The 15,909-nt window shown below is 42.2% G+C and overlaps 1 long non-coding RNA gene across 1 annotated transcript; it reads right to left on the bottom strand.

Moving 5' to 3' along the window:
• Positions 1-14,835: 14,835 nt before the first annotated feature.
• LOC109614496 (uncharacterized) lies at positions 14,836-15,353 on the bottom strand. Its single transcript, XR_002195577.2, has 2 exons — positions 15,134-15,353; positions 14,836-15,074 (listed from the first exon to the last, which is right to left on the bottom strand). It is a non-coding gene; the product is annotated as an uncharacterized LOC109614496 (long non-coding RNA).
• Positions 15,354-15,909: the final 556 nt, after the last annotated feature.

Below are 15,909 nucleotides of genomic sequence, written 5' to 3' on the forward strand. Positions count from 1 at the left end.
CTGATGGTGTTTCTAAATGTCAATCATTGGGTGAATTGGGTAAGTGACGAATTTGGAAAATTGTTTCAAAATTGCCATGGATTTCATTTTACAAATGGACTTGTTGACCTTCTGCTCGTCTTTGGAGACTTTCTGCGTTCTAGCCCATCTACAGTAGTCCTTTAGAAATAATAGCTGATTATAAATGCTCTCTAATATTTTATCGCTAATCAAGATTCTTTATATTCTTCAAAATAGAGCAGATCGGATTCAAAATCAAAAACAGAGAGTATTAATAAAAAATCTGTAGTTCAAACATCCGCTAAAGGAGAAGTGATGGTCAGGGACACTTCACTGATAAGCTGATGGTCAGGGAGTCCCAATGTATTGTTTAAAGGCCGGACAGTTTCAATTAAAGCTGAAGAGGCCAGAAAGTCTCTTAAGAGAAGATTAAAGTCAGGGCGTTCCCCTTGGCGAGCTGAGGGTCAGGGAATCCCAAACGAAATCTAGAAAGTATTTACTGGTGAACTGGAAGCCAGGATGTTAGATAACTTTAGGTAAGGGGATCTCTTTAGGCGAGCTGGGGTCAGGGAGATGATTGGAAGTGATTAAGCCAGGTGGATTCCTATTAAAGATCTCATTAGCTTGGTCATATTCAGGAAATCGTTATAGACAAACAGATGTAGACGTACCCGGCATGTTTTCCGGACAGGTTGACAGCCCGATGATCTTTTAGATGAACTGAAGATTAGGGAGTTTCTACAGAAGGTTTAAAGGACGACGAGACTTGGACAGGTTTCTGAGAGCTTTTATATGCTAAATTAAGTTGAAGAAACCTTTAAAGGTAAGCCAGAACACAGGGAGTATTTTTAAGCAAACAGGCAGTCTTTAATACACCATCTAAAAGTTAAGAAGTTATTTCAGAAGACTGAAAATAAAGGCATAGAGAAGATACCAAGGAAGAGATAAAGACCAAGGAGCTTCCATTAACCAGTCCGGGAATGCGGATTTTCTTGGTGAGCCTCAGTTTTAGATGACGTTTGCAGGGAGCCTCCTTCTTTAGACGATGGATGGACCTGAGAGAACCACCCTCTCGTGACACAAGCTAATGGGCCTGAGAGCTTCCCTCTGTAGAACAGGTGGCGCAGGGAGTCGAAATAGACAAACTGATGATGCAGGGAGTTGTAATAGAAGAGCTAGGAATCCAGGGAGTTTTCATAGACGATCTGGTGATTCAGGGCGTTTTAACAGACGAACTCGTGCTGCCGGCAGTCTTCGTGGTAGGTAGCCTTCATAGGTGAGCTGTACATCCAGGAAGTCTTCATAGACGAGCTGGTGATCCAGGAAGTCTTCATACATGAGCTGGTGACCCAAGGAGTCTTCATAAATGAACTGGGGATCCAGAGAGTCTTTATGGACGGCCTGGTGATCCAGGGAGTCTTCGTAGAGGAGCTGGTGATCCAGGGAATTTTCGTAGACGAGTTGCTGATCCAGGGAGTATTCATAGGCGATCTGGTGATCCAGGGAGTCTTTGTACACGGGCTGGTGATCCAGGAAGTCTTCTTGGAGATCCAAGAAGTCTTTGTAGATGAGCTGGTGACCCAAGGAGTCTTCATAGATGAGCTGGAGATCCAAGAAGTCTTTGTAGATGAGCTGGTGACCCAAGGAGTCTTCATATATGAACTGGGGATCCAGAGAGTCTTCATGGACGAGCTGGCAATCCAGGGAGTCTTCGTAGAGGAGCTGGCGATCCAGAGAGACTTCGTAGACGACCTGGTGATCCAGGGAGTCTGCATATGCGAGCTGGCGATCCAGGGAGTCTTCATAGGCGAGCTGGTGTCCAGGGAGTCTTCGTAGAGGAGCTGTAGATACAGGAAGTCTTCATAGACAAGTTGCTGATGCAAGGAGTCTTTGTAGACGAGCTGATGATCCAGGAAGTCTTCATACATGAGCTGGTGACCCAAGGAGTCTTCATAGATGAGCTGGGGATCTAGAGAGTCTTTATGGGCGGGCTGGTGATCCAGGGAGTCTTCGTAGAGGAGCTGTTGATCCAGGGAATTTTCGTAGACGAGTTGCTGATCCAGGGAGTCTTCACAGGCGAGCTGGTGATCCAGGGAGTCTTTGTAGACGGGTTGGTTACCCAGAAAGTCTTCATAGACGAGCTGGTGATCCAAGAAGTCTTCATAGACGAGCTGATGATTCAAGAAGTCTTCATAGACGAGGTGAGGATCCAGGATGTCTTCATAGCAGAGGTGGGGAATATGCATTCACAGACGAGCTTTATACCCAGAAGAACGGTTAGTGGTATAAGTTGTGTATATAGCCATGTGGGTAGGTTTTTGAAAATTGCCACTAATAGGTACTAAAAAATACGTTATTTGGTACATTAGATAAGGTGGTGATTTTGGAGCCTCGTAACAAGTGCATACTTTTAGGCATAACGCTATGTGGTGCCAACTTTTAGGTGCATTGTGCTGAATATTCGTAATGTAACAAATTTTAAGCTTATTCTTTGCTATTTTGACACTAAACTCTAATCGTTTTTAATATCCCCGCTTAAATGACAGCTGACTATTGCCGAGTCAGACATTGTCTAATTACACTGACGATGACCAAATGGCAAGCGAATAATTTTAATTATTAGAACTTAAACTGACATTAGGAATGTGTAATGAATGAAATGTGAATCTGCAAACACCTCCCCCTCTCCCTTCCCCTTCCTGGGGTACAAGAGGTATTATTTTTTTCCAAATCCAATTAAGTTGACACAAGAAAAGTGTTACCTTTTGTCACTTGCCTACAATGACTCGGCTAGATAAGTCAGCTAAATTATCCCAGGAAAATGGTGTGGATGGCCCCACGTCAGGGCAATGTGATATGGTCATATACTAGTCCTGACCAATCAAGTGTAATTATATGATTCTTTGTATGAATAGGCAAATTTGGCAGTGGATGTGGGGCGTGGGGTAAGGAATGCCGGGGAAATAGATAAGAAAAGTGGAGGGACCATGTGGAAAGGAATGGCAACGGTAACTAGTGTTAGTTAGCGATAAGTGAATATTGTAATGGGATTTTAATTTAATTTGTCAGGAAGTGATGCATATTTTTGGGGGCAATTATTTATTTATTTTGTCTTTTTATAGAGATGTGTGTGTAAAGTGGAGAAAAGAGGATAAATTGGTCATCCGGAGTAAGCATTGGAGCATAGCTGGCTATCAGAAGGTAATCTTATAAAAATAATAAAAAATCTGAAATTCTTTAAAAAAGAACCAAACCTCTTTTAGAACTTCTTAAAACCCCATTTTGCTTTTAATATTTCAGCGCAGTTTCCTTATCTCAAAATTGTTGTCGTCTTTCTGGCTTAGCCAACAAAAATTTTTTCTTTGATGAATTTTTACGCCACGACCGTTATTGTTTTTCAATTTTTATTTGTTGCTTTATTTTTGTTATTCTTGTTGGCCGCTGTTTCGTTGGTCAAACCACAGGACGCAGATTTTATTACACAATTTTCTTATAAAACCAATCTATCGTGTTGTCGTTTTCTGCTTTTAGTCCGCGTTTTTGCCTGTGTTTTTGGCATTAGTAGGAGTTTGTTTTGTTGGCAGCTGATGGGTGAGGTACGCTATAGGTGGTCATAAGGGATATGGGGAATATTTTGATATCGGTGGGTTTTTAAAGATAATATCGCCAATAGGCTTATAGACACCCAGGCTCAGCAACCAGCTCGCCTATGGCTACATATACTACCTGGCCGTCACCAGCTCGCCTATAGGCGTATAGACTCACTGGCTCGTCACCAGCTCGCCTATAGGCGTATATAGACTCACTGGCTCGTCACCAGCTCGCCTATAGGCGTATATAGACTCACTGGCTCGTCACCAGCTCGCCTATAGGCGTATATAGACTCACTGGCTCGTCACCAGCTCGCCTATAGGCGTATATAGACTCACTGGCTCGTCACCAGCTCGCCTATAGGCGTATATAGACTCACTGGCTCGTCACCAGCTCGCCTATAGGCGTATATAGACTCACTGGCTCGTCACCAGCTCGCCTATAGGCGTATATAGACTCACTGGCTCGTCACCAGCTCGCCTATAGGCGTATATAGACTCACTGGCTCGTCACCATCTCGCCTATAGGCGTATATAGACTCACTGGCTCGTCACCAGCTCGCCTATAGGCGTATATAGACTCACTGGCTCGTCACCAGCTCGCCTATAGGCGTATATAGACTCACTGGCTCGTCACCAGCTCGCCTATAGGCGTATATAGACTCACTGGCTCGTCACCAGCTCGCCTATAGGCGTATATAGACTCACTGGCTCGTCACCAGCTCGCCTATAGGCGTATATAGACTCACTGGCTCGTCACCAGCTCGCCTATAGGCGTATATAGACTCACTGGCTCGTCACCAGCTCGCCTATAGGCGTATATAGACTCACTGGCTCGTCACCAGCTCGCCTATAGGCATATATAGACTCACTGGCTCGTCACCAGCTCGCCTATAGGCGTATAGGATCCACTGGCTCGTCACCAGCTCGCCTATAGGCGTATAGGATCCACTGGCTCGTCACCAGCTCGCCTATAGGCGTATATAGACTCACTGGCTCGTCACCAGCTGCCTATAGGCGTATAGGATCCACTGGCTCGTCACCAGCTCGCCTATAGGCGTATAAGATCCACTGGCTCGTCACCAGCTCGCCTATAGGCGTATAGGATCCACTGGCTCGTCACCAGCTCGCCTATAGGCGTCTAGACTCACTGGCTCGTCACCAGCTCGCCTATAGGCGTCTAGACTCACTGGCCCGGCACCAGCACGCCTATAGGCGTATATACTCACTGGTCCGGCACCAGCTCGCTTTTAGGCGTATAGACTTATGGGCTTGTAACCAGCTCGCCTATGGAGACATAGACTCACTGGCTCGTCATCAGCTCCTCTAGGGCGACATAGACTCTCTGGCTCGTCACCAGCTCCTCTATGGCGACATTGACTCCCTGGCCCGTCATTAGCTCGTCTGCAGGTGTATAGACTGCCTGGCCAGTCACCGTCTATGGAATATATGAAGAGCCCTTGGTCTTTAGTTCGTCTATGGAGATTCTCGAGTCTTCAGCTATTTATGAAGGGTCTAGCTCGTCTATGGAGACTCCCTTGTCCTTCATTTTGTCAAAGGAGGCTCTCCGTCCCTTCAGCTCGTCAATATGCTCTTTTAAAGAGGCTTCTTGGCTCTTCATTTCGTTCATGGAGATTTCTTGGCCTTTTAGTTCTTCTATGGTTACTACCCAGCCTTTTAGCTCACCCATGAGCCCTCTTCGGCTCGTTAAGTCGTCACCACCATCTCTACCACCATCCTATTTGTAGAGTGAAACTCTACTCGTCTTTGGGACTTCTTGGCCCGTTTGCTCTCTCTTGGCCCTTTATCTAATCTGTGGAGACTCCCAGGCTCTTCATGTTCTCTATGGAGACTCTTTGCCCCTTTAGTCGTCCTTAAGGACCAAGAGATCTCCACCACCATCCTCTTTGTAGAGTGCAACTCTTGGCCACATTATTTATCGTGGCTTTTTGAAGTTTTATGCATTGCTCTGCATTCTTCGCTTTTGGGAGAAACTTAGACAGGCACAGTCATGACATAAACTATGGACAACCACTAGTGAAGCTTGGGAACATCCTTGCGCTGTCTATTTCCTGTTTTGTTTTATGTAACTCAAGACTGAATGCATAACTTCTTTGGATTTAGTGGGTGCTGCTTTTTTTGACTGCTTTGTTGTTGCTGCATTCTGTTGCGCTATCTCTGCAATTTCTGGTTATTTTTTTCCAAGCTCCTTTGTGACGGCTTCAATGCCCAATAAGGAAAGGTGGGGGGGGGGGGGGGGGTGTTGTTGCAATAACAAGGACGCTAAATGCCATGAGAAAAATTCCATAGAGGATTTCTAGCTTTTTTGTCCTTTAAGTTGAAGTTGTGTTTTTTTCGCCGTTCGCTGAGACCGCCACCATCAACATCGTGAAGAGCGTTTAATTGAAATTCTTGTCTTGACTACTTTGGTATTGGAACTGATGGTTGCTGCTGCTGTTGTTGTTTTTGGGTGTTGGTAATGCTGATGCTTTTTTGATAATTTTCGGTTATGCGTTTTGCATGTCTTTATAATCGTTTTTCTCGCTTCTTTGCTTAGCTTCCAATTTTAGCTTTATCTCCTCTCACTCTCACCCTATCTTTCTCTTTGTATCCGCTTCTCTTCTTTGTAAATATTGAAAATTATGCTTAAAAGCCATAAATATATTGAATACACTTTTTGTTGTGGTTTTGCTGCCCTCATTATTTCGTCTCCCCTCTCTCTCTCTCTCTCTCTCTGCGAGAAATTGAATTGCAGCGCCATCAATGCTGGCCCAACAAATTGTGTAAAATTTTTAATTAATTTCTCTTCTTTGATTTAGATTTTGCGTCATAAATCTGGATGGGGAGATTTCCAAACGATTGACGCGTCGATAATTAATTAAAGTAACAGTTTTGTTAAACACTTTTTCGCCGATGGCCTCCGTACGCTTTGCTGATTTGTATCAGCAAATTTTCTTAATAATTGCTGCGGGATCGGGAAATTATGAAAATATTTATTTTTTTCTTCATTGGGAACTTCTTGGACAGTTAGAGAAACAGTGGTCCTATGCAAGTTATAATTATGACTATAGGGTGTATGGCTGCGTATGATTGTTAATATTTCGAAGAGATGAGATCTATCTGAGACTATCTATGGATGAGTTGGAGGGCCAGAGAGTATTATAGGCAAGCTGGGGTGCTCGAGAGTCTCTACAGAGGAGCTTAGGACCGAAGAGTCTCAATAGCGGAGATGGAGGACCAGACAGTTTCCTTAGACCCATAAAAGACCCGAAGGGCCAGATAGTCTCCATGAATGAGACTAAAGGTCAGGGAGTCGTTATAGCCGAGTTGTAGTATAAGAGCTCTCTTCATAGACTAACTGGTGACCAGTGAGTCAATGTCTCCATAGGCGAGCTGGTGACGGGCCAGTGAGTTTATATGCCTATAGTCAAGCTGGTGACGGGCCTGTGAGTCTATGTCTCCATAGGCGAGGTGGTGACGGGCCAGTGAGTCTATGTCTCCATAGACGGGCTGGTGACGAGCCAGTGACTCTATGTCTCAATAGGCGAGCTGATGACGAGCCAGTGAGTCTATACGCCTATAGGGGAGCTGGTGACGAGCCTGTGAGTCCTATACGCCTATAGGCGAGCTGGTGACGGGCCAGTGAGTCCTATACGCCTATAGGCGAGCTGGTGAAGAGCCAGTGAGTCCTATACGCCTATAGGCGAGCTGGTGACGGGCCAGTGAGTCTATACGCCTATAGGCGAGCTGGTGACGGGCCAGTGAGTCTATACGCCTATAGGCGAGCTGGTGACGGGCCAGTGAGTCTATACGCCTATAGGCGAGCTGGTGAAGGGCCAGTGAGTCTATACGCCTATAGGCGAGCTGGTGACGGGCCAGTGAGTCTATGTCTCCATAGGCAAGCTGGTGCGGGTCAGCAAGTCTATGTCTCCATAGGTGAGATGGTGACGGGCCAGAGAGTCTATTTCTCCATAGGCGAACTGGTGACGGGCCAGTTAGTCCATGTCTCCATAGACGAGCTGGGGAAGGACCAGTGGGTCTATGTCTCCATAGGCAAGCTGGTGACGAGCCACTGAGTCTATACGCTTATAGGCGAGCTGGTGACGGGCCAGTGAGTCTATACGCCTATAGGCGAGCTGGTGACGGGCCAGTGAGTCTATACGCCTATAGGCGAGCTGGTGACGGGCCAGTGAGTCTATACGCCTATAGGCGAGCTGGTGACGGGCCAGTGAGTCTATACGCCTATAGGTGAGATGGTGACGGGCCAGAGAGTCTATTTCTCCATAGGCGAACTGGTGACGGGCCAGTTAGTCCATGTCTCCATAGACGAGCTGGGGAAGGACCAGTGGGTCTATGTCTCCATAGGCAAGCTGGTGACGAGCCACTGAGTCTATACGCTTATAGGCGAGCTGGTGACGGGCCAGTGAGTCTATACGCCTATAGGCGAGCTGGTGACGGGCCAGTGAGTCTATACGCCTATAGGCGAGCTGGTGACGGGCCAGTGAGTCTATACGCCTATAGGCGAGCTGGTGACGGGCCAGTGAGTCTATACGCCTATAGGCGAGCTGGTGACGGGCCAGTGTGTCTATACGCCTATAGGCGAGCTGGTGACGGGCCAGTGAGTCTATACGCCTATAGGCGAGCTGGTGACGGGCCAGTGAGTCTATACGTCTATAGGCGAGCTGGTGACGGGCCAGTGAGTCTATACGCCTATAGGCGAGCTGGTGACGAGCCAGTGAGTCCGTACGCCTATAGGCGAGCTGGTGGCGAGCCAGTGAGTCCGTACGCCTATAGGTGAGCTGGTGGCGAGCCAGTGAGTCCGTACGCCTATAGGCGAGCTGGTGGCGAGCCAGTGAGTCCGTACGCCTATAGGCGAGCTGGTGGCGAGCCAGTGAGTCCGTACGCCTATAGGCGAGCTGGTGGCGAGCCAGTGAGTCCTACACGCCTATAGGCCAGTTAGTCCTACACGCCTATAGGCGAGCTGGTGGCGAGCTGGTGGCGAGCCAGTGAGTCCTATGCGCCTATAGGTGAGCTGGTGACGAGCCAGTGAGTCCTATTCGCCTATAGGTGAGCTGGTGACGAGCCAGTGAGTCCTATACGCCTATAGGTGAGCTGGTGACGAGCCAGTGAGTCCTATACGCCTATAGGTGAGCTGGTGACGAGCCAGTGAGTCCTATACGCCTATAGGTGAGCTGGTGACGAGCCAGTGAGTCCTATACGCCTATAGGTGAGCTGGTGACGAGCCTTTGAGTCTATATTGCAGTTTTTTGTTTTCAAGCTGAAACTCTTTGAAAACCTTTAATGTTAATTTTTGAATCCCTTTTCCACTGTTTACATCAAACCTCCAGATCCGTCTAATTGATTAATATCAAATCAAATGTGCGAAGGAGTGTATGTGTGTGTGTTTGAATGGCAAACATTTTACCATTTGCCACAGCGATTTCCCTCGTAATCCAATTTATTTCCTCTTGGACTGTTCCATTACAATGCATTCTTCAAATGTAAGTTCTGTTGGCATTTTTTTTGCATTTTCACGATGTTGAAATCTTCTTGGTTTTGTAATTACACTGAAGACCTCCAAGTGTGGAGGGGCCCGCATAACATCTGGGTCATACACAACGCTCCCATTGCGATTGGTCCGGGCCACAAGGTGTGCCATTTGCCCGTTCGCAATCAATGACATGATTAATTACAATTTTAATTATATATTAGAATAACCTACAAGGAAGGAATTTCATCACTTGGGTTTTGGAATTTGCCCTGGTTTCCTTTTAATTAAAACAAATGGTTATTTGTGTGAGAATCCAGTGAAAAAAAAAAAACACTAGTCACACCTGAAGGTTTGCTGTTTCTTGGCCAGTATTGTTTCTGTCAGTTTTTTTTCTTAGATTGGAAAATCACTTTCTGTTGGGAAAATGGTATTCTATTAGTGAATGGTATTCGTTTAGCATTTTTCATGAGAACATTGGGTGGTATGAATGACGACAGTATTCATACACCCTATGTTACAGACATTTGAAGATGGTGAGATGAAAAAACTGCAAGCAACTCCAGACTGCTGTCATTTTTAAGCCACTTGTCCGACAGCTGTTAAAATTATTCCAGTGACAGCTCATTATATTGTTTACAAGCGTAAAAAAGTATTTTGGTGAGATTTTTCCAGAATAAGAGTTATTCGTGATGGAATTTAAGCGTGATAGTGTGATTTCTTAATATTTGGCTGGAAAGCCACAAGTGGCTATCGTTAGAACACTCCATCATTTAAATGTGAATAAATCTTTTGTGTCTCGTACCATCGCTCTTTACCGTGATACTGGTACTGGTAACGTAGTGTCGATCAACTCAAGCAAGCGCTTCGCCGGGAATGGGCCAAAATACCGCAGTGCAACATTCCGGCAGCGTGTGACGATCTCATTGGCTGTTTGAAGGCCATAATTCGTGCCAAAGTTGATCAATTCGAACAAATCTTAACTTATTCTAAAATTTAATGCTACTTCCGACATTTTTTCCTTTCATTCAATAAAATTTTTACGAAAAATGTAAAAATTATAACGTTTGAATTTGTTGCAGTTTTTTTTATCTCGCCCTGTGTATGTATCATTTGGTACCTTTTTAGTAGGTTTCGTATCTTTAAAGTACTTTTTGGTGCGTTTAAATACGAATTTTCAAAAACTCCACCTTTCTCCAACCAAGTTCTAACTCTTAGAGAACTATCAATAAAATGTGTGTAGCATTTGGTACATTTTAGTCGTTTTCCTACTCTTAAAGTAGGAGTTGGTAAAAATTTCAGCTTATTTAACCCATCTACACAAATATTGATCCAATGCAAAATTTCAAAGTCTTTAGTACCTAAAAGTTCCTTTTAGTACGAATTTCCAAAAATTCCACAAGGAACCCTCACCGATAGTTCAATGTTTTAAGTGTTTTAGGGTTTGGTACATTTCATTGCTTTCGAATCTTTAAATTAGAAATTTTCAGAAATCACTCATATGAGTGGACCTAGCTCTCATCTATATCCCCTTAACACGACTGTGCCAACGCATAGTTTCAAAGTTGTAGGTAGCTCTCACCCATCAAAAAAAAAAATAAATAAATAAATAAATAAAAATTTAAATTTGATTTTGTACCTTTTAGTACTTTTCGTACGAATTTTCAAAATTATCGGTTATACGTAACGTATGATTTACAACAAAAATCATACGCACTGGAGTACCATAGAAAATGTAAATATGTGACGTATGATTTACAACAATAATCATACACACTTGAGTACCATGGAAAATAACAAAAATCCGCCGCTTCTAATGGAGATTTGTTAAAGTTTGCATCAGAATTCAAAACAGTGATGAATTGTGACTTTAGCATAACATATCTGGGCTTTCACAGGACCCTCTATGAAGCCCAAACCCTCTATGAAGCCCAAACAGCCAACCTCATTGTCCTTACTTTTGAGAAAAGTGTAGTAGTATTGCCTACTAGCCCTTTCCCAAAAAGTCATCTCACATGTAAATCTCTTACCTATGATTAAACCGTCAAACTTCTCAAAAGAACATGCCATTAAGAAGGCGTGAGAGTTTTTCCTACTTTCTTAATTTCGTGTACGCAAAACAAACAACTTTTCTCTACCACCACATATTTTATCTGCTTTTTGAAATTAAATATCAAAAGTTAGGGCGAAAAAAAAGAAAAACACTTTCAAGAAAAAGTTCCACCTTTTGCCTTTGTTGTGACACGCATCATAAGTAGATGTTGTCTGTTTGGCCTGCAGACAATTGATAAAAAAAGCAGAGGAGAGCGAGAGAGAAAGAGGTGTTGGGGAAACCACAATGTGTCTCTCAGACAAATATCACCATAAATTAAGGACCATTTAAGGTTGGGTACTAGATGGGCCAAAAAAAACTCATAAACATATTGTCAAGCTTTTGCAGGGGTATGGGTGTGACATATGTGTGTGTATGTGTGTTAGATATCAAAATTTGTTCGTTTTCATTTTCTTTCAAAAAGTTTTCATTTGTGATTGAACTCTGTGATTGTTGTGTGTCTGTGTGTTCGTGTGTGCGCATTGTCCCGCCGGCGGTTTAGCCTCATTAAAAAGTTTAGACGAAATCGTTTTATTGTCAAAAACAAAACTGAATTGTTAAGTTTTTTTATTAATTTTTTGAATACTTTGTGAGCGAGTTCGTATTTTGGAGGGCGTTTAATGAAGGCGAACAAAATGTAAACAGTTTATTTTGAAAAAGAGAGAAATTATTTGTGTGTGAGGTAGCGTATACGTTACGACAGTAATTATACGCAACCGAAGTGGGAAAGAAGAATATCCCAATGGCAGTAAGTTGAAATTGAAATAAGAGATAAGATAGGGATTCTGGAAGAAGATATTAGTATACACAAATTTATAGCACTGGGGATTTTGGGTCAGCGTAGCCATTATAGGCAGCAGACAACATACGAAGTAGATGCAGTTTCCAAGGTACGTTGCCGGCATCGGGGAGAATTTTTGGCTAAATATATAATCTGTTAAAGTAGCCCCTACAGTATGGTCAATTTTTCTGAAGAGATAGTACCAAATAAAAAGAAAGCCTGAGAAATTGACGGTACACCATGTTGCGTATACGTTACGACAACAATTATACGTAAGCGGTGATGGAAAATCGAAAATCTTCGTTGAAAAAGTTTAGAATAATATACGGAACTCCTACGGGAATTCTGAAACAATATATGAAGACATATTCAGGACATGAAATTGAGTGTTATATTTATTGCTCTCTAAGGGCGCTAGCAGAAATAGAAGATACATACAGGGTGAGATAACAAAAAATCTGCAAAAAAGTCAAACGCATTCATTTTTAAATTTTATTCAATGAAAGCAAAAATGTCGGAAATAGCATCAAATTTTCGAATAAGTTTAGATTTGTTCAAAATAAAAGATACATACAAGGTGAGATAAAAAAATCTGCAACAAAGTCAAACGCCATATTTTTGTTTTTTAATTTTATTAAATGAAAACAAAAAATGTCGGAAATGGAATCAAATTTTAGAATAAATTTAGATTTGTTCAAATCGGTCACCTTTGGCACGAATTATGGTCTCCAAACGACCAATGAAACCGTCAACCGTAGCTTTGCTATATTTTGGCCCATTTCCGGCGAAGCGCTTGCTTGAGGTGATTTTTTAGTGCCAACCTTGCTTTCCAAAATACTCCAGACACAATAGTCCAACGGATTGGTATCTGGAGATTTTGGTGGCCATTGTGAGCTGAAAATGAAGCGAGGAACCTCATTTTGTAACCATTCTTGGGTGGCGCGTGCTGAGTAATGTCCAAGGTCTGCGGACAAAATGTCTGCGTGCCCAAGGCTTTAATAGACCTTCCAGAATATTTTCGCCATAATATTCGGCATTAATACTGATTGCACGGTCGATTAATTCGAGCGGAGAGCGACCATCGGTTGTTATGGCGGCCCACACCATCACCATGGCCGGCGCTTGAGTTCCGGTGGACAACCGAAGGTGCACATTTTCAGCTGACCTCTTTGGCAAGTAAACCCGATCATTTTGTTTGTTTACAAACTGCTGGACAATGAATGTTTTCTCATCGGAGGAGAGAAAACCAAATTCGGCAGTTCACCACTTTTGGCCAAGCGAAGCAACTCTTTAGCTCTTTTGAGCCTATTTTCTTTCTGTTGCGGTGTAAGTTCTTGCAGTTTTTGAAATTTCAATGGATTTACCCCGAGCTTATTTTTCAACATTTGCCGTAATGGAATATTACGATATGTTCAGCTCACAAGCCATTTTTCGGCCACAGCGACGCGGGTTTTGATCCAGTCGCATCTTTACTTTCGAACCATTTCTGCTGATGTCGTTGTTTTCTTCCGTCCCTTTCCTCGACGTCGGGCTACGCTGCCAGTATCACGGTAACGAGCGTTGGTACGAGACACAAAAGATTTATTTACATTTAAATGCTGGAGTGCTCTAACGATAGCCTCTTAGGGTTTTCCACCCAATTATAAAGAAATCACACTATCACGCTTGAATTCCATCACGAATAACTTTTTTCTGGAAAATTCTCACCAAAATGCTTTTGTACGCTTGTAAATAATATAATAAGCTTTCACTGGAATAATTTTAACAGCTGTCGGACAAGTGGCTTAGAAATGGCATCAGACTGAAATTGGTTGCTGTTTTTTATCTCACCCTGTATGTGTGGGAATCACTTTTTTGTCTTCTTCAATAAGAATAAATCTTCCAACATAGAAAGTATATTTAATATCCTCTTTTTTGAGGAATATCCTTTTACTCAAAGGAGGTCTTAAATCGAGACAATTTATTTTAGGATTATTAAAAATTATTTTCTTTTCTTAAATTCTTAAATTTATTGCCGGATTTTAAGTTTAATTTGAATATTTGACAATCTTTTCAAAAATACCCAATTATAATCCTTTGACACATCCACGGGCACACATGCTCACACACCCATTCTTTCTCATACACACCAACAGCCGAGTATGGCATACCTCTCCAAACGACCTGCCATTCATTCACTTTACCTTCATTTTATTTGTCATGGCTTTGTTTATCTTAAGATTTGATGACGTTTTTTGTTGTTGTCGTTGTTGCTGTTACTGCATTTGATATCTACATACAACAATGTCACTCACTTGCACGCCTCCATGACAATATTATGACAATGATAATGGCAGTAGCAACAACAACGGCGAATGCTCACTCACACACACACACACAAAGCAAAACAATTTAAGGAGATAAGGATTACAAAAATACGTTTACTTTGAAGTACCCAGCCAAAAACTCAGCAACACACACACACACACTCGTACACACTTGGCGATTAAAATTACTAATACAATTTGTAAGAGGTCGCGGGCTAAGGGAACGGAGTACGAGCTTCACAAAGAAGGAGAAAACCATATGAAAGCCAAAGTTAAGAAAATAAACATAAAAGTCATGCCACACCACAAACGCCAAAGAAAATGGAGACGAGGACGGCGACGAGGATGATAGCGACTATCTCTACCTCAAGAGTCTGCGGTTTTTTTTTTCCAGAATTTGTTTGTGTTGGAGTGTGATATTGAAATTACCCAACATACCAAAATGGCTTGAGAATAATATTACAATAAGCTTATGAACATAAGCCTTAAGCTTGAGAAAATCTTGAGAAAACATTGCAAAATGTTTGTATAACAAGTATAGAATAATCGAAACGGAACCCTTATTAATAAGCTTATACTTGAAATTGTAGAATAAGCTTACGAAAATAATATTATATAAAGCTTATTTTTGTAATAGTACAAAATATTAATTTTTAATCATTTTTCACATTTTTTTTCTTGATGGACATCCCAGTAGTCACTGCCTCATGTGGCCTTGATAACCTGACGCTTTCTTCTCCCTTATTTGAGCTTCTGCATCTCTTCCACTAAGACTACACATTTATTGAATTCCTGCCACTTTTTTGATGCATCCAATCTGAAATGGGATTGAAATAATATATGTCAAAGATTCTCGGATTTATTATTCATCCATACCTTAAGAATTTGGTCCAGAAATGTGTCCTAAATTCGCTTGATTTTGCTTTTTTATCAAAAAAAATAATTTCTTGCTGACAATTTTCACAAAAAATCAAAACTAATTTGTCAACAAAGGACAGATTTGAGAAAAGTTTGTGGAACATAAGTGTTTCTCAAGCATTGTTGAAAAATTATATTTTTATAATATTATTCTCAAGCTGTATTGGTTTTTTGGTATGTTGGGTATGAACACATACAGACATTCGTACTCGCATGCCAAACAACTTTATGGGAAAGGTGTAAAAATGGAGAAGAGGTCTTAAATTTCAATCGAAGGGGCCTTAATTATTAATAGTGGACCAACAGACCCACTCTGAGAAAGAGAATACCCTTCAAAGGTTTTCTAGGTGGAAGAGATCTCTTAAAAGCCGCCAATTAAAAGAAAGACAACCCATTAAAAGCCGTCTATGTAGAAAATACCCTTTAGAGGTCTTCTATGTAGAGAAGACGATTTAAAGGTTTTCTATAACGAGAAGACCCTTAACAGGTTTTCTATAGCGAGAAGATCCTCCACAGACGGACTCTTCAAAGGTCTTCTAGGTGGAAGAGATCTCTTAAAAGCCGCCAATTAAAAAAGACGACCCTTTAAAAGCTTTCTACGTAGAAAATACCTTTTAGAGGTCTTCTATGTAGAGAAGACTCTTTAAAGGTTTGCTACACTGAGAAGACTCTTTAAAGGTCTTCTACACCGAAAATATCTTTACAGGTTTTCTATAACAAGAAGACCCTCCAGA

This window comes from Musca domestica, unplaced genomic scaffold (genome assembly GCF_030504385.1).
Source record: "Musca domestica strain aabys unplaced genomic scaffold, Musca_domestica.polishedcontigs.V.1.1 55, whole genome shotgun sequence".
Classification (NCBI taxonomy): domain Eukaryota; kingdom Metazoa; phylum Arthropoda; class Insecta; order Diptera; family Muscidae; genus Musca; species Musca domestica.